We start from the raw sequence: 20,127 nt of genomic DNA on the forward strand, positions 1-20,127 counted from the left end.
CCACATATTTGCTGACAGTTCTTCCAGACTTAAATATTATAGATTGTTTAATACAGACTCTAGTACCAGTACAAAAAAGAAAGAAATAGGAGAGAAGAGAGAAGGAGAACAGGAGAGGTGGGTGTTGGGGGAAGAAAGAGAAGAAGGGAGGGAGAAGCAATGAAGACAGGAAGGAGGAGAGGACTGAAAACAACAGAAATTTATCCTCTCACAGTTATGGAGTCCCGAAGTCTGAAAGAAACGTGTCAGCAGGACTGTGCTTTGTCTGAAGGCTCTAAGGAAGATTACTTTCCTTGACTTTTCCAGCTTCTGGCGTCTCCAAATGCTTCTTGACTTGTGACTGTATCTCTCTAATCTCTGCCGCTGGGTCATATTGCCTCCTCTCCTTCTGTCCCATCCCTTCTTTGTCTCTTTCATAGAATAAATGTTCTTAGCCTTAGGGCTCACCTAGATAATCTAAGATGATCTTGTTTCAAAATCTTTACATCTACAAAGATTATTTTTCTCTCAAACAAAAGCAAGCTCACAGTTTCTGGATATTATGATGTGGGCATATTATTTTGGGAATCACCATTCAACCCCCTGTTTTATCATATACACAAATTTATCAGGAAAAAATGTGATGTGAGTCAGTTAAGAAAAAGAGATGATGCACACATTCTTATTCTCATCTTTTCTTTCAAATGGCCAAAGTTGAGAGTTTATACCAATTCCATGAATTGAGATGTGAGAAAGTAGTACTATAGTAGCTCCTTGGTAGCTGTCACAGACTGTTATTGCCTCTCCAATTGCCATTTTCCCCTCCATTTTTGCTCACAGATCCCTACTCTTTTTTAGTGCAGAAATACGGCCAGCAGAATGGACTGAGTGATACTGAGGCAAGTCAAGTGTGACCATCCTTTTGTTGATATTTACTTTCCAGCCTCTTACCTGGCTGAGTCAAGTTGCCCAGTGACACAGTTATGACCAATAGAATGTGACTGGCAATCCTTTTGGATTTCATTAAAAGGTTTCCCTTTGATGAAAGTAAATTCCTGTTCCTGCCACTTCCTCTGCATTGAGATCACTGGTGTGATGATATGATTCCGGAGTTGTGGTATCCCTAATGTGACTCTGACACAAGCCCATGATAAAAATTCATTGAGAACAAAGAAGGATATTGTTGGACTAATCCCACAACTGACTTTTTCATATTTCTTCAAAGCGAAATAATTAATGTCTCTGTTACTAGAGCAAAAATTGCTTAGGTACTCTATTGTTGTTTAGTCACTAGGTCATGTCCTACTCTTTGTGACCCCATGAACTGCAGCACGCCAGACTCCCTTGTCCCCTGAAGCCTCTACAGCTCTACCTAAAATTGTAGGTGATAACATTTCAGATGCTCTTCATTTCTCCATATTTTTTGTCTCGGTATCCACAGCAAGTAGCATCCTGGTCTTCTGTTGTACAAACTCATTTTTACAAGGTCAGAGACTAGAGGAAACATCTGTTACTCTCTTACTATTTTCAGTAGCAACCAGTGTTTCCCTGCTACCATAAGGGTAGTGCTATTTTAGAGCTTTTCTTGTACTTCTCGCGCTCCTTTGAACAATTGAATAATATCGAATGTGTTTTATTGTGCAAAGAAAATTAATCCTACAGGCATTAAATTTTTCTCCTCTGTTTTTCTCCTTTTCTTCTATTTTCTGAGGATACAATACCGCTACTCGGCCCATACCTTTTTATTTTTTTGACACATAAGACAATGCTTAGAGCTGTCACATTATCATATCTACCTGACAGATTTTCCTGGCAAATACAATGTTGACAGAAACAATTGACACCCAACATCTAAAATAAAAACCTCTCTTCAAATTATTGACTTATGATCCTGAGAAGAACAACCTTCAATAGCGCTGACAATCACAGCCCTGCTCTTTAAAAAGCACTCTTTGAAATGCCAGAGCTTGCTCCTATAGAGATTTGGGGAGTGTTACCTGATATGGAAGTGTAGTTTGGACACAGAAGGTTGTGTATCTCATGGTCCACAAAGCACCTTCCCTGTATGATACCTGTACATTCAGATAAGTCAAAAACATCTGGTGATTTCATTGTCCTGCTGCTTTTTATTACCTCACGGTATCATTGTGTCATTCTGAAAGTTATGGTAAGTTAGACAGTATTGTTGTTAATTCCCAAGCAATTATGTCTCACCTGGAGACAGTGAACAGATTCACAGAGAAAGGTCTTGCATTAGTAATCTGTAAATCACAATCAATACAAATGCTGATGGACTCAAGACCTGCCACTTTTTACTGAAATACAGTTAAACTGCAGTCAACATTTTAGAGGATTTAAATGTGCAACATTGGTCAGATCTGGTCTCAAGTATTTAGAAAGAAAGAACTTTCTAGAACTCTCAAAAAAAGAAGCTCATAATATATAACAAGCAACAAATTTCTTATATCTTAAATTTAACTATGATACAGTTCAGTATATATTCTTAGTGTGCCATAAATGACTATTAGAAGGTATGTATATATTTACATATAAACATGAAACTGCAGATGTATTTTTAGCACATAGCATTATATTTCAGAACTCATGTCCTTTAAAAGTCTTGTATTAAGTTTCTGGTAAATATCATGTAAATAAACACCATATGTGCTTAAAGAAATTTGACTTATTAAAAAGAGAAAAAAATTCAATTCATTTCTAGCATTCTTCTCCTTGGAGAACATTCCCAAAGTGGTAAAGAGTATTTAAATTCTGTCATCACAACAAAACTGATTTTCAGTATTGAATACACAATTAACCCACACACATACTCACACACAGATATTTATGGACCAACACACGGGGTTGCAAAGAATCAGACACGACTTAGCAACAAAACAACAGCAAAATTAACAATTTGTAGGTAGAGAGCTCAAAATAGGCTCTGGAATTCAAGCTCTGTTTCAGTAATCAGATCTTCACACATTTACATATATGTATATGTGTATGTATGTATATGCATATATATTACACATACACAAATGGCATTCAGAAACATTATTTGACATTTCTGAGCTACAGGTTCCTCCTGCTGGAACAGGATATTGATATAACCTTTATCCATCTCTAACCATTAGGAATCCTTCTGATGTAAGTGGAAGATTCAGGAGCAACTCGATTCAAAATTCATGCTATATCCCAGAATCCATCCATCATTGCTACTGCTTCTGGGTAAGTTCTGTTTTCCTGTCTGACTTTGACTGAGTTCCCAATTGTTTCTATGATAACAGTCTTTCAAGTTCTCATGTGGTAGGAAAAGAGGAAAGTCTTAGGTTGGTTTTCCATTCAAAATTATGTCCCTCTGGTGGTGAAGTAGTCACAAGCTCATTCTGGAGACATTCTGTACAGCCAAGTGATTAAGCTTATGTAAAGTCAAATTCAAGAGGAGAACTTGGGGAAAGAGGATACTCCTCTGGAGGAATACTGAAGGATTATTAGAAGGAAAGGTGTTAAAAGATGTGGGAGAGAAAAAAAAAAAAAGATAGATATTCACTATAATTATTTAGACTTGTCTTGGGAGGCTTAGATGTATTTTTTATTTAAGATGATGCCTACATGTTGTCCAGAAATGGTAAGTATAATCAAGTTAATCACAATTAACAATATTTTAACACTATTTATGGCTTCTGAAATCATTTTTATATTTCATGATATCCAATACTCACAACCCCAAACTCGTTTGAAGTTATCTTTAGAGTTGTTTGTTTGTTTGTGACTCAGGGAGGCTGTCCTGCCAGCCTAAGGTCATGGAGCTAATTGATAGGAATACCTAGACTTACACCAGGTCTTGCATGTCCATCATATCACAAGGGTCTAGTCACGTATCCTGTTGGCATGATCCGCTTTCCTTTGTCTCAATGATTGGTAAAGCATTTTCTATCTGTTGTACATTTGCAAGATCAAAAATGGATCAAAGGGACAATGTGTACATTTTCTTCCATAAGAGGCAGTACTGTTCATCTTCTCAATTTGGTAGTTGTTCCTCCTTATTTAATCTATAAATTACATTATCTTGTGCTTAACCCCCGCCCCTCTCCCCTGCCTTCTGAGTGAGGAATCAGATGTGGTGCAAACAAAAGGCCTCTGTTTGCTAAGCCCTACTTGATGGCACTTGCTAGAAATGAAGTCCAGGACAATTTCAAGTGGGAAAAAATATGAAACAGAATTTCAGAAGCAGTCAATCAGCATGGGCAAAAATAAGGATAAAGATCAAAGTCTTAAGTATTTATAAAATCTTTTTAATCAGTAATCCAGTAGGAATCACATTAAAAATAATGTCAGGGAATCTGGCAAACGAAGTATCTACCTAGACTTTCCCTCAGAAGATCAAAGATGACTAGAAACAGATAAGAAGTCATTTCACACCTTTGCCTTCTGACTCAAGGACTTAATATCAGCCCACTCAGAATATAGACACCTTGCAGCTATCTTGTTACATGTGGCATAGATGAGGTTTGGGAGTGCTGGTATTCATCCCAACTTAGTGTTTATGCATGGCTTTGAACATGATACATAGGACAAGCATCCTTTCCAAGGCATATGGGAAAAGGGGTAGGTACTGAGTGCAGATGTGGTTTCTGAGGAACTTGAGGTCCAGTAATGACTACATTTGAGTAGGGAAAGAACAGGGATTCTGAGAACAGTGTAAGTTCCCAGCATTCGGCTGACTGTAGGACCAGGGAGGAAGGAGAGGAAAAATCCTAACCTCCCCATGGTATAGGCAGTGGAACCTGGAATATTAAATTGCCCTCCAAATGCAAGTCTGAAGAGTGTATTAAAAATTGCCTAAGTGGAAATGTTAATAACACTTGGGATAAATTCAACTCTAAGTGCTAATTAACATGAAATTTGGATAATTTTACCTCATTTGTTTCATCTTTCTGTAACAACCAATACTCCACAACTCTGTCACTGGACTTCTTTTACACTGATAGTGTCGCCACCTGGCTGACCTCATCTGGTCCCATGGCTGTGAATACTTTCTACATGCTGATACAGACACTCAAGTCAGAATCTAGTTCCTGTACTAGTTTCTGCCATAAATTTTACGCTCTTGTATTTGGCTGGCTCCTCAACATTTCTATTTGAAGGTATAATAAATATTTCAAATGTAACATATACAAAGACAAGTATCTCTTCCTTCTCTCTAGTTATTCCATTTGCCTCAAAATGTATTTTGTCTGATGTTAAGAAAACCATACTGGTTTTATTTGCTTTGTATTTATCTTACACATTTTTCAGTCTTCTATATTTGTATTTAATTATAATACACATGTAGAAAAATGCCAATAAACATATAGCTCCATGAATTACTACACACTGAATACCATGTATCCACCATGTTGGTCAAAAGGTAGGATGCTGACAGAGGTCTAGAAGCTCTTCTTTGTACTCAGACCTCTTCTGCTTCTCTAAAGGTAGATACTTTGTCATGACTTCTAACACTCTATAGTTGTACATGCTTTTTAACTTGATATAACTGGAATCATGCATGTGTTGCTCTTTTGTGTCTGATTTTTTTGCTCAGTATTATTTTTTAAGTGTTTCATCCATGTTATTGCATGTAGCTATATTTCAGTATTTTCCTTGAAGTATGCAGTGAAATACAGAGGAATATTGTATGAACATACTATTTAGCACCTTTAGTGCAGATGGAAATTTGAGTTTTCTCCAACTTTTGTTTGTTGCAAATAAAACTGAACATTCTTGTACACATCTCTTGTAAATATTCTTGTATGTGACTTTGGGGCATATGTGAGTATTTCAGATAGTCCTATATGGGGTTTTGGGGGATGTATTTGGTTAACTTTAGAAGATAATGCCTGACAGTTTTCAAAAGAGACTCTATCAATGTACAATACCAAGAACAGTATATGAGTTTCAGATTTACCATATCCTCTCCAACTCTAGGCCCTGTGAGTCTTACAGCAGTCATTCTGATGGGTGTAGGGTGACATCCTATTATAATTTTCCATTGTCGTTGTTTGATTCCTATTTGAGGTTAAAGCTCATTTGTATATGTTTATTATTTCTGTGTGTGAAGTATCATTCAAGTCACTTAGATTGTGTCATTTTCATACTTACATATTTTGAATTTTGTTATGGATATATTCTTCCATTTTCTAGATTGTCTTTTATTCTTTTGATGGTATCTTCTGATTAAGTTTTTCATTTAATGTAGTTTATCAATCTTTCGGAGAAGGCAATGGCACCCCACTCCAGTACTTTTTCCTGGAAAATCCCATGGATGGAGGAGCCTGGTAGGCTGCAGTCCATGGGGTTGCTAAGAGTCAGACACGACTGAGCGACTTCACTTTCACTTTTCACTTTCATGCATTGGAGAAGGAAATGGCAACCCACTCCAGTGCTCTTGCCTGGAGAATCCCAAGGACGGGGGAGCCTGGTGGCTGCTGTCTATGGGGTCACACAGAGTTGGACACGACTGAAGTGACTTAGCATAGCATAGCATAGCATCAATCTTTCACTAACCATTTAATAATTATTTCCCTACTCTTCAAGACCATAAGCATAGTCTCCTAATACAGTCTTTTGGGCTTCCCTGATTGCTCAGAAGGTAAAGAATCTGCTTACAGTGCAAGAGATGGGTTTGATCCCTGGGTTGGGAAGATTCCCTGGGGAAGGGAATGACTACACACACACTCCAATATTCTTGCCTGGAGAATTACAGGGACAGAGGAGCCTGGCACACTATAGTCCATAGGGTTGCAAAGAGTCAGACAAAACTGAGTAACTTTCACTGTCTTCTGGAAGTATAATGTTGCACCTTTCAAATTTAGACCTACAATCCTCTACTGACTTTTGTGCATAGAGTTTAATAAAAGTAAAATTTTATTTTTTATTCCTACATGGAAAAGTAATTGAGCCAATACCATTTATTACAATAACTGTCTTTTCTTTGCTATTCTATATCACCAGTACCATCTTTATCATAAATAGTATCTTTAAAGATACAGATTTATTCAGAATTTTCTAATAATATTAAATTGGTCCATATAAAAATTAAACATATACTAAACTCTCTTAGCTATAGTAATTTTACAATAAGTCTTAACATCTGGTAGGACAAAATTTCCTTCTTTTTTTGTCCCAGAAGACTGTCTTGGCTATTATTGGCATTTTGTATTTCCATATGAATGTTAAAATTACTTGAAATCTCTTTCTCTCTCTATGTTGCACACACACACACACACACACATACACACACAGAAGACTGTTGGAATTTTGACTGGGATTACATTGAACCTACAAATCGAACTGATATAATTGGCATCTTTTCAATACAGAATCTCTTTATGGTCCATGAACGTAACATTTTTCTCCATTTATGTTATTTTGGTTTAATCTAACTAAAAATATTTTGGGGCCTTCTTTCTGTTCCTCATATATTATTTGTCATAAATTTTCTTATGTAATTGCAATATTTTATAAATCCTAATTTTTAGAATTTTATATTCTACTTCATACTTCTGATAAGAGAAGCATAATCAGTTTGTGTGTGTATATATATATTCACTAAGTAATAAAAAGTCTTAAAGACTCACCCTAATCCTAATAACTTTTTTTTGTTTGGTTTTACTTTGCACATAGGCAAATGCTGTAAGATACTTAAGCTAGTAGTTCATATTAAGGTGCTTGGTAAGATATATTTATATGTATGTGTGTGTGTCACTAGTGGGGAGGGAAACTTGTTTCATGGAGACATATACTGGGACTTTTACAATTTTAGTATTACATGCTTAATAATCTTAGTCAAATGACTTAATTTCTGAGATTTCATTTAATTACTGACAGAGTGGGGGTAAAACCAAAACTGTCTGACTTGGTCTGCCTTCACTAAGAAACTCACCCCAAAAACCATCTAAGACTTGTAACCTTCTTCATACAAGCTAGAGATACACAGGCCCTGACAACTTTAGCTGTGATTAGTGTTAGGATTTAATAACAAGAATGCAAGGCCATTAGCAATTATTTAATATGTCAGAGTATCAATTTCCTAGGACTGCCACAATAAATCACCATAAACTTGGTGGCTTTATACAGTTGAAATTTATTTATTTATTTATTTTTTACTGTTCAAGAGGAGGAGATTCCTTCACAAGAATCTATTTCATGTGTATCTCCTAACTTCTGGGCAAACTTTGCCATTGCTTGATTTGTGGCTGTGTGATATAATTCCAGTCTCTGCCTCTGTCTTCACATGGATTTTAGTGGCCTCTTTTTCTCCTTGTCTTTGTGCCTCAAATGTCACTCTCTTTTCTCTTATGAAGAGAACAGTCATTGGATATAGGGACCCCTAAGCCCAGAATGATCTTATCACCAGATTCTTACTGGAATTGTTGCTGTTGCTCAGTTGCTCAGTCATGTCTGACTCTTTGCAACCCCATGGACTGCAGCATGCCAGGCTTCCCTAACTTTCACCATCTCCCGGAGCTTGCTCAAACTCATCCATTGAGTCGGTGATGCTATCGAACCATCTCGTCCTCTGTCCTCTCCTTCTCCTCTTGCCTTCAATCTTCCCCAGCAATCTGTCCCTCCTCTTTTCTAATGAGTTGGCTCTTTGCATCAGATGACCAAAGTATTGGAGCTTCAGCTTCAGCATCAGTCCTGCCAATGAATATTCAATATTGATTTCCTTTAGGATTGACTGGTTTGATCTGCCTGCAGTCCAAGGGACTCTCAAGAGCCTTCTGCAACACCACAGCTCGAAAGCATCAATTATTTGGTGTTCAACCTTCTTTATGGTCCAACTGTCACATCCATACATGACTACTGGAAAAGCCATAGCTTTGACTAGACAGACCTTTGTTGGCAATGTCTCTGGTTCTTAATATGCTGTCTAGGTTGGTCATAGCTTTTCTTCCATGGAGCAAGTGTCTTTTAATTTCATGGCTGTAGTCACCATTAGCAGTGATTTTGGAACCAAAGAAAATAAGTCTGTCACCGTTTCCATTGTTTCCCCATCTATTTGCCATGAAGTGGTGGGATTGGATTCCATGATCTTAGTTTTATGAATGTTGAGTTTCAGCCAATTTTTCACTCTCTTCTTTCATCTTCATCAAGAAGTTCTTTAGTTCCTCTTTGTTTTCTGAAATAAGGGTAGTGTTAGCTGCATATCTGAGGTTATTGATATTTCTCCAAGAAATCTTGATTTCAGCTTGTGCTTCATCCAGCCCAGCATTTTTGTATGATGTACTTTGCATATAAGTTAAATAAGCAGGGTGACAATATACAGCCTTGACTTACTCCTTTCTCAATTTTGAGCCAGGCTGTTGTTCCATGTCCTGTTAAACTGTTGCTTCTTGACCTGCATACAGGTTTAATATCTACAAAGATCCTATTTCCAAATAAGACCACAATCACATATAGTGGAGGTTAAGTGAAAGAGGAGAGTGAAAAAGTTGGCTTAAAGCTCAACATTCAGAAAACGAAGATCATGGCATCCGGTCCCATCACTTCATGGCAAATAGATGGGGAAACAGTGGAAACAGTGTCAGACTTTATTTTTTTGGGCTCCAGAATCACTGCAGATGATGACTGCAGCCATAAAATTAAAAGACGCTTACTCCTTGGAAGGAAAGTTATGTCCAACCTAGATAGCATATTCAAAAGCAGAGACATTCCTTTGCCAACAAAGGTCTAGCTAGTCAAGGCTATGGTTTTTCCTGTGGTCATATATGGATGTGAGAGTTGGACTGTGAAGAAGGCTGAGCGCCGAACAATTGATGCTTTTGAACTGTGGCTTTGGAGAAGACTCTTGAGAGTCCCTTGGACTGCAAGGAGATCCAACCAGTCCATTCTGAAGGAGATCAGCCCTGGGTGTTCTTTGGAAGGAATGATGCTAAAGCTGAAACTCCAGTACTTTGGCCACCTCATGCGAAGAGTTGACTCATTGGAAAAGACTCTGATGCTGGGAGGGAATAGGGGCAGAAGGAGAAGGGGATGACAGAGGATGAGATGGCTGGATGGCATCACTGACTTGATGGATGTGAGTCTGAGTGAACTCTGGGAGTTGGTGATGGACAGGGAGGCCTGGTGTGCTGTGATTCATGGGGTCGCAAAGAGTCGGACACGACTGAGTGACTGAACTGAACTGATTGAAGACTTGAACATATCTTTTGTGGAATACTATTCAAACCACTACAGTCAGTAAATAAGTAAAATTTGTTATACTTGGTACTTTGAAAAAGGAATTTAAATACTGAACATAAAATTTTTATTAAACTCCTTTCTTAAAAAATGATCTAGCAAAAATGAATTACTAATAACTATAGAATTATAAGAAATAAATATCATGTGTATGCATAAACAGCTATTCCCTTTAATGACGTTTTTCCAAATCAGTGTTTATTTACATAGCTAACTGAGTAAGCATTTAATTTTTGTCATTCAATGTTCTGACTTTTGCTTTATGTTCTAAAGTAGAATTCCTTTATCATTAGATATGAAAATATTTTTAGAAAGTAGTTTTCTTCACTTTGGTCTCATTTTATCTTAGACATAAAACATTTATGCTTTTTCAGTTATTCAATGTCAACTGTTTTTGTTTTTTCTTATGTCTTCTCCATCTTATGAGACATTCTATTTCATTTTATCATCAATGGCAGTTTCTTCAGCACTTCCTCAGGCAAAGCTGGGAAGTCCCTGAAATTTGCTCCCTTGTCCTCATTATTAGTGGTATAGCCAGAGCTTCGATCATTCTCAGAATTTCCTTGTACATCTTCTGTTACAATATACTGTTGGATAAAACATTTGTATTTATGATACATGATCAACTCACTTTAATGCTTTTAAGTTTGGGGAATGTTTTCTCTTTTCACAGATTATTGGAGAAGTGAGTTTAATACATCAATACTTATGACATTTCGTTACTTAACAAGAGAGAAGAGTGTTTTTGAGTGATCAGATAACTTAAATATAAACAGAAATCTGCATACATTTCAAATAACAACAAATTCGCTTTAGATGAGTTTCCCAAATGATAAAAAGCTGACAAAAGGGCAACTCAAAGATGAATTAGAGTTACCAAAGCATATTCACAATAAAATTCAGAACTAACTCCTTTTCAGTCAGTTAGAAAGGGTCCATCCCCTACCTTCTCCAACACTTCTTTTAGGTCTTCCCCTGCAAGCCCTTAGGTAACATAAAATTAGTAATATGACAGAAGAAGATAATCTGGTTAGTGGAATCTTAGGCTCTTGTGGTATCCTCTTAACATTCGTCTTTACTCTGGGCCATTGCATAACCTGTAAGTTAAGGTGTATCACACGTAAAAACTGCCATGAAATTTTTATAATTTTCAAATTTACAGTAATTATCTAAATCCTGTCCCAACAACCCTATCCCACCCTAATATAATATGATGGGAAGTGAAAGTGAAAGCTGCTCAGTTGTGTCCGACTCTTTGTGACCCCCATGGACTATATAGTCAATGGAATTCTCCAGGCCAGAATACTGGAGTGGGTAGCCTTTCCCTTTTCCAAGGGATCTTCCCAACCCAGGGATCAAACCCAGGTCCTCCATATTTCAGGTAGATTCTTCACCAGCTGAGCCACAAGGGAATCCCAAGAATACTGGAGTGGGTAGCCTATCCCTTCCCCAGCGGATCTTCCTAACCCAGGAATCAAACCAGGGTCTCCTGCATTGTAGGTGGATTCTTTGCAAACTGAGCTATCAGGGAAGCAGTCATCTCCATAAATAAGCAAAATGGAATACAGAGAAAGGTTTCCATGGTATTTAGAATCTCCATCTTATTTCCTAGTTACTGAACATCCCTTTATTATTCTGAGTATGACCAGGTAGGGGCAAAGAGATATTCTTATCTTTCCTACATTTAATCTTATCTATAGATAGTATTGGCTTGGTTCAGAATTTGAAAGCATGTTATGCAGTGAAGATAGTCAAACATAGTTGATTAGTAAGAAAGGAACATAAAAATATTTTATAGATGTGGAATCATCAAAAACAATCATATAAAAGCTTCCTATTAGTAAACTGAGGAGAAAGTAAAGTTTATGTGTTTTTTTTTCAAGTTCACAGCTAATTTTATTCATTATTATGTTGATATTAAACATTCATATGATTGCTTGAATCTGTTAAACATTTGTATAAAATTTTGCCATTCAAATTTATTGTATGATATATTCAAAACTTGAGAATGATGACTGAGGATTCAGAATCTGGTTTTGGAGATAAGAAATAAGACAGAAGATACACATATAATAATTGTATGAATTTGAATATGTCTTTTATGTATATGTTCGTCATTATGATATTATTATAATGTTATAATTATATTAATGTTTTGAAAGGAATAATTCAAGTGTTCATGCTATATTATAAAATTCATGTGTTTAAACATCAACATTATATTGAAAGATGTTGCATTGTATTGTATCTGTTTCATTTGATGGAATATTCTGAATATGACAATATTGACTATGACAAAATTTATATGACCAACCTATCAAAAAATGTAACAACTTTTTGAGTTTGAAAGTATTTGGAGTAATTTCCACCAGCCACAAAATGTTGTAAAAAAAATCAACAAATTAAAAGGAATTCAAGTAGGTTAGAAATATTAATGAGAAACTTAATTATCATACTATTGGCAGCAATTTACTAATATATAGCAGGGTACTTTTAATTACTGTGAGAAGGTGAACCTTAACATGTCTTACTAAGAAATGATAGTAGTAAAATGTCTGAATATGAGTTGTGAAAAGAATAGAGTAGAACACACTTTACCTTCAAGCAAATTTCCACATCCCATCACGTGGGACAGAATAGTAGAAAGTTTGGTTTGAGTTCACATGACTTTCAGAAGCAGATTCATTTGAAAGTGTGAAAAATGCCATTTTTCTGCACAGCTGTATTTTGCATGTGAATTGCTTCATGGATCCCATTCACAAGTCTTTTGAACACTAAGTACTCTCTCTGAGTGTAGGGATTGAGATAAACCTCATTAGCAAGTTGTCCAGAGTGAGAAAATACTCTTCCTACCAGTTTCCTGGCTCTTTCTGTCTACTGCCAGAAGCAAAAATAGCTAAACAACTTGAAAATGTTTCACATGGTAAAGATTTTTTAAACAATATAATGGTACCCAAGTGAGAGTGTGAGATTGTCTCATCAGGGAGTCTTTGTTGGTATGCTACCTCTTACTTGCTCAGGGAAAATATCTGACTCAGATCTCTGAACCCAATGATTTTTTAATAATGGTGCAATTCAGAATCACATGGGAAACTTTTTCCAAAATGTATGTACCCAAGCCACACACTTAGAACATCTAGTTCAACTGGTTTAGGATAGGATGGATGATTATTTTTTTAATGTTTATTGTCACAGCTGATATGAACCACTGCTTAAGAATTACTGTCGTACAAGTTCTCTTTATGCTTTGATGGTTTCCTGGTTCTAAGTTTTCAGTGCATATTTGTTAATATATCTCCAGTGCTGAAATAGCAGCTAGATATTTTAGATGACTATCCAATATTTTTGTATAGATTTATAAGTATATTTTCATTTTCAACAATACCTCATAGTGTCCTAAGAGATTGACCTTTGATGGCTGTTGGTAGAGATCCAATAGCCATTCTAAAACTTCAAAACATTAGCTGCCTGGATCACTAAGGGTGAATTTGGTAATTTGTCTTAGAGTCAGCCTCTTCCTCTGTTCTCATTAGAGTCAAGACATACTACTTGAGTCAACAAATTATTAATATCTATTATTATCTCTGAGGTAACTTCATATGTAAGTGAAATAATTCAGAGGCATAGACTTTTGCTTGGGAAAGCTTCACTCTGAAAGTCAAGAGATAGCCCTTTTGAGGACATTTTAAAGAAACGATTTTGAGGTGGTTGTTTCAGTTAAAGTTATGCTTATGTTCCCACAAAATGACAGATTCACTTATGGTCCAGAATAAAAGGTTTGGGGAAGTCTTTATAGGAGGGAGGTGGGCAGAAGGAAAAAGCAGAAGAAAGAATGAACATTTGGCCCAAGATAGAATTCAAAGGGTCTTATTTGTAAATACAGGCAGTTTAAGAAACTTATTTTGAAACCTATATACTTCTATGTGACCTGTTCATAAGTTAGCGCCCTAACTCCATCTCCAGGTTTGCCCCAGGTATTATAGTGTTGATTCAATCCTTGGACATGAGAATGTAAACCCTATTGTCCAGTTCTGTTGAAACTCTATGACAATCAAAAATAGTTTGATTGTGTCTTCACCATATAGCAATTACATTTATTTGTAACTTGCTTTAAATAATTTTAGTTTCTGTAGAGGGTAAAGGGGTATTTCTTTGCAGTTCTGTTGAAATCTTGATTCAGATGATCTAGTTATTGAAAGTTACTGGTGGCTCAGATGGTAAAGAATCCGCCTGTAGTGCAGGAGACCTGGGTTCCATCCCTGGGTTAAGAAGATTCCCCTGGAGGAGGGCATGGCAACCCACTCCAGTATTCTTGCTTAGAGAATCCCCATGGACAGAGGAGCCTGCCAGACTACCGTCCATATGGTCGCAGAGTTGGACATGACCAAGTGACTAACACAGCGCTTCACTGTAAAGGGCCTTGATGAAAGGTCTGCAACCATGTGTGAGTTCTCACATTCTTTAATTGCTTTATTTGATTATTATTAAGAAGATAAATACTACAATGCAACGTTACAAACTTTTCTTCATTTATACCTCAAAACTTTGTATTCCTTATACCAAAACTTCCTAAAAATTTATTTTCATACTTCTAATAATTATAAGCCTTCTACATTCCCCCGTTCCTCTACATTTTCATAACAAAAGTCCAAATAATCCTTTGGCAGTGTCAGGTACCTGCCTGATGGGTAGTAATGAGTGTGAATGAACAGCAAGAATAAAGCCTGAATCCTTTAACGCTAGGTTACAAGAAAAGATTAGTAACACCCATACTTTACTATCTTTGTCCTATCGTATAATTAACACCTGATTAAAGATGACAAGAGAATATATTCTTATGTATCCATAGAATGTGTTTTTTGTTTTTGTTTTTTTAACCACAGTAAGTAAACCTCTTCTTGACTGAATCTGCTATATTTCTTCTCTTCTCTCTATTTCTCTTTGGGAAGATTCAGGCCCCTGTATCTCTTGTTTGATGGTATCATATTTACTTGCTAATTCAAAACTTTGATTTTTTTCTCAACCCTTTAGTCACATGTCAGTCCTATAAGTACCACCAGGTCTATACAGTTGACCCTTAACCTAGGCAGGTTAAACTGTCCAGGACTACTTATACATGAATATTTTTCAGTAGCAAATACTACAGTATTACATGGTCCATGGTTGGTTGAATCTGTGGATACAGAGGAACTGTGGATATTGAGAGCCTAGTATAATTGATATGTGAATTACCCCTCACATTGGTCAAGGATCAACCATTATTCATGACTCTTCTCAACATAATTCCAACTGTATTGTTCAAGTCTTCAGAATCTGGGAAATATGAAGAATGATGGCTTCCGTCTCAGATGCCAGGTGTACTTGTATATGAATATGAATTTACGAACTACGATGCACATACAGGTCTTCCCTGGTGGCTCAGAAGGTAAAAGCATCTGCCCGCAATACAGGAGACCTGGGTTCGATCCCTGGGTAGAAAGATCCCCTGGAGAAGGAAATGGCAACCCACTCCAGTACTCTTGCCTGGAAAATCCCATGGACAGAGAAACCTGGTAGGCTACAGTCCACGGAGTCGGACACGACTAAGCGACTTCACTTTATGCACATAAAATTGAACACATTACTTCATCTCCCAAACATCAACAGGTAAATGAAAATAATAATAATAAAATATAATTTACAGAGATGTTATAAGCATTAAATGAAGTAATACATAAAGAAATTTAGCATATATTTTACACATTATAAACTTTTGGTAATAATATTTAATACTCCCACAACTAATAAGAATAATATGATAAAATCAGTGTCACATGGACTATAGAAATGATTTCCCCCACTGTTTTTTTTTCACATTTTTTGCCTTTAGACTTGCTGGATTGTATTTTTCATGACTACCAAATGACTTTTCTAAAAATCCAAATCACTTGCTTGTTTAAATACTTTGAATATTTTCTGCCTAGTTCTACATCACTGATTCTAAAATTTCCCCCTACATGCAAATATATAAATATTATTCAGCACATACACAAATACTTACACACTCCAAAACACACATATTTATATAAAGTGTAAAAAATAAAAATATAGTAGCAACCGTAACTGGATAGTTCAAAGATGCAATAGAATGTGTTTGGGGTTTTCTAATGATAATATTGCCTTTGTATCCTCATTCCTTCTTATCTCTCTGTCTCTGTCTTTCTTCATCCCTATCTTTCTATCCCCCTCCCTCCCCCTCTATTTTTCCCCTTTTATTCTCCTCAGGCAATCATCCCAGGGGTATCTCTCAGAGCCACTTCCTCAGGCTCTTCCCATGGTGAAGCATCCTTGGCTTCAGAACACAATAGATTTGTTCTAATTTGGGTTATAGTCATTCCTGTGCCAATCACCATGCCCAGAGGAATGCCTTCACTAGAAATAGTATATGTGCCCTTGTGACTAGCATGATGGAGTAGTGTGAGTAGTGTGATGAGAAACTCCTAGAACTATGGCAGTGAGGAAGAGGCAGGTCTCTGAAATGAAGGCACTTATTGCTAAAGGAGAGTGAAAAAGTTGGCTTAAAGCTCAACATTCAGAAAATGAAGATCATGGCATCCAGTCCCATCACTTCATGGCAAATAGATGGGGAAACAGTGGAAACAGTGGCTGACTTTATTTTTCTGGGCTCCAAAATCACTGCAGATGGTGATTTCAGCCATGAAATTAAGACGCTTGCTACTTGGCAAGAAAGTTATGACCAACCTAGACAGCATATCAAAAAGCAGAGACATTACTTTGTCAACAAAGGTCCATCTAGTCAAGGCTATGGTTTTTCCAGTGGTCATGTATGGATGTGAGAGTTGGACTATAAAGAAAGCTGAGCACTGAAGAATTGATGCTTTTGAACTGTGGTGTTGGAGAAGACTCTTGAGAGTCCCTTGGACTGCAAGGAGATTCAACCAGTCCATCCTAAAGGAGATCAGTCCTGGGTGTTCATTGGTGGAATTGATGTTGAAGCTGAAACTCCAATACTTTGGCCACCTGATGTGAAGAGCTGACTCATTTGAAAAGACCCTGATGCTGGGAAAGATTGAGGGCAGAGTAGAAGGGGATGACAGAGGATGAGATGGTTGGATGGCATCACTGACTCAATGGACATGAGTTTGGATAGACTCCGGGAGTTGGTGATGGACCGGGAGGCCTGGCGTGCTGTGGTTCATACGGTAACAGAGTCAGACACAACTGAGTGACTGAACTGACTGATTGCTAAGAACAGAGATCATAAATAGGGTGTTGTGGGGAAAGCCAGCAAATTTAGCATACAGCAGATAATGCGGTGTACGTCTTGTGTATTCCCATTTACAATTTTCAATATAACAACTGAAATATCAGCTCTTTATTACTCAAAAGAGAGTTGGATATAAATGATATAAGAAGAAAGACAATGAGTCAGCTTTAAATTACCAAACTGAAAAGAGAAAGAGAACATTAATTGTAACACCTGTCACACAAAAAGTGTGTGTCATGAGACTCCAGTGTGAAACAGTTTCATGACTGAAAACAGCAGTGTTGAAGGATGAAGTCCTAAACCTCCCAGATTATGTTGCAGCCTTCTAAATTTATCAGTAGTTTCCTTCCTGCCTGGAACCTTCCCACTATCCCCATTACTATGACTCTATATTCACAGCACATGTACAGTGGTCCATCATGACTCTGATTTGCACATAGAGTTTATATTAATTAACATTGTTTTCTCAGAACCTGGCATAGAGCCTGGCTCACAGTAAATTCTCCATTATTATGAGTTAAATTATTTTGATGACTAGGAAACAATCCCATTTCAGTACACTGAAGATGTTAACAGATTAAATGAATATTTGGCTGTCATAGATACGGGAGACAAAGGAAAAATTCTAGCAGAATGAAAAAAGAAAGGTGAAAATACTCCAGGATTGTTAAACTACAAACTCATTTTGCTACTTTTATAGTTGTGCTAACAGAAATATATGTGGTTGGGATCTGAAATGTAAACCTGACTTAGGTCAAATTTCCCTGGGATCTGAGGATTGCTGACAACTACTAATATTTATTGCCTTTTTAGACTGATCCATGAAGGCCTAAAAATAGAGACAAGATGTATAGATTCAGGAGTACTTTAGCACAGCTCTCTTTATTAGCTATATTTTTGTATATTTCTTCCCATCATTCACATGCACATAACCATATACAGAAATGCAAATATCATTTCAGTCAATGTTTAATATTTTTATATTACAATTCACAAAGAGTAAAGTGAAGCTGCTCTTTGGTCTAAACCATATTTTGGGCAGTAAATGAAAATCTTTAGCTCTCCCTGCAGTAGTGTAATGTCAAGCTCAAGTATTCTCATTTCAGTCTAGCAAGATAATATTAATAGTTTGCTTTCCAAAAAGTTCAGTTATTTACTCTTAAAATTTAAAGGTATGCATTCTATTTTGGGGTTTGGATTAAAATTAATTACCTTGGAATGAATTGAAACTTTCAGTTAAGCCCAGCGTAAGACTTGGATAATCTTCAAGGTTGTTAATTGAAAATTAATGGCTCTTTCTTAAAATCCATGTAGTAGAAGCAGAAGCCATCTCAGTAGTGCCTAATAATTGTGGCATAATCTTGTCAACCCTTTCATATATGGTAGAACTAGAAATAGCTTTCCACTTTCAAGGGTCTGGAAAGCCCAGGTTATATGGTTTCATTTGAAAATGAATATTGAATTGAGACTTCTACATTTTGATTTCAAATTCTGAATCTGCCTTTATCAACCTGGGTGAAAAAAGAGAAATAACTGTTGCTCTGTGATGTTAACTTTTTATTTGTAACATGTAGCAAAAAATTCAATAACTATTATAGATTATATATTTTATGTTTTATATGTATCAAAGTTATACATCAATGTGATTACAGCATTTAATAATTCCACAAAATATCCTACCCTACCCTCCATTCCCTCTCCATAGAACCAATTATTTTCAGCTCTTTCCACTGATTCTGTTGTTGTTTATTGCCATTTCTCTAATAAATTACCTTGAATATTAATTTTTAAATTTCATTGTTTATTATCTTCCTTATAGGAAGTGTACATTTTACCTCCAGCCCACAATCACCGTTCCCTTCATTCTTCCTCATCATCTATATGAGTTAGTTCAAATCCTTTTCCTTCAACTCTGGTAGCTCAGACAGTAAAGAACTTTCCTGCAATGTGGGAGACCTGGGTTTGATCCCTGGGTCAAAAAGATCCCCTGGAGAAAGACATGGCAACCCACTCCAGGATTTTTGCCCAGAGAATCCCATAAACAGAAGACCATTAACAGACAGACCATGGGGTCACAGTCTAACGCTTCTGAGTGACTAACACATCTCTTTCACGTCCTGCACAATATTTTGTTTAATAATTATCTTTTGTTGTTGTTTTTGACATAGTGTGTTAATTTGCTAGGGTTTCCATAAGAAAGTACCACAGACTAGGTGATTTAAACACAGAAATATATTTTCTCACAATTCTTGAGACTTAAAATCTGAGATCAAAGTGCCAACAGAGTTGATTTCCTCTGAAGCCTCTTCTTTGCTTATAGGTCGCTGTTTTCTCCCTGTGTCTTCCCGTGGTCTTCTCCCTGTGCATGCCTGTGTCCAAAATTCACTTTCTTATCAGGATATAAGTCATATTATATTAGTGTCTATCCAAATGAACTCATTTTAGCTTAATTACCTCTTTTGAGACCTTGTCTTCAAATAGGGTGACATTCCGAGGTACTGAACATTAGGACTTTGGCATAGCAATTTTGGTACATAATTTAAACATAGGACACAGTTCAAAATGTTTTCTAAGCAATGTTCTTGAGCTTTGGCTTAAGGGAATATTGTGGCTGGTTTGATCATCTATCTAGACTACTAAAACTTTCTCCATGTCAG

The 20,127-nt window shown here is 36.6% G+C and overlaps 1 long non-coding RNA gene across 1 annotated transcript in view; it reads left to right on the forward strand.

The window, feature by feature from the left end:
* LOC139184220 (uncharacterized) overlaps window positions 1-20,127 on the forward strand; it is a 1,143,978-nt gene that overhangs the window by 196,352 nt on the left and 927,499 nt on the right. Inside the window, exon 2 of the long non-coding RNA XR_011567787.1 lies at window positions 3,114-3,207. This is a non-coding gene — a long non-coding RNA (uncharacterized lncRNA). The remainder of the gene's footprint in view (window positions 1-3,113; window positions 3,208-20,127) is intronic.

This window comes from Bos indicus, chromosome 7 (assembly GCF_029378745.1).
Source record: "Bos indicus isolate NIAB-ARS_2022 breed Sahiwal x Tharparkar chromosome 7, NIAB-ARS_B.indTharparkar_mat_pri_1.0, whole genome shotgun sequence".
In the NCBI taxonomy this organism is placed as follows: domain Eukaryota; kingdom Metazoa; phylum Chordata; class Mammalia; order Artiodactyla; family Bovidae; genus Bos; species Bos indicus.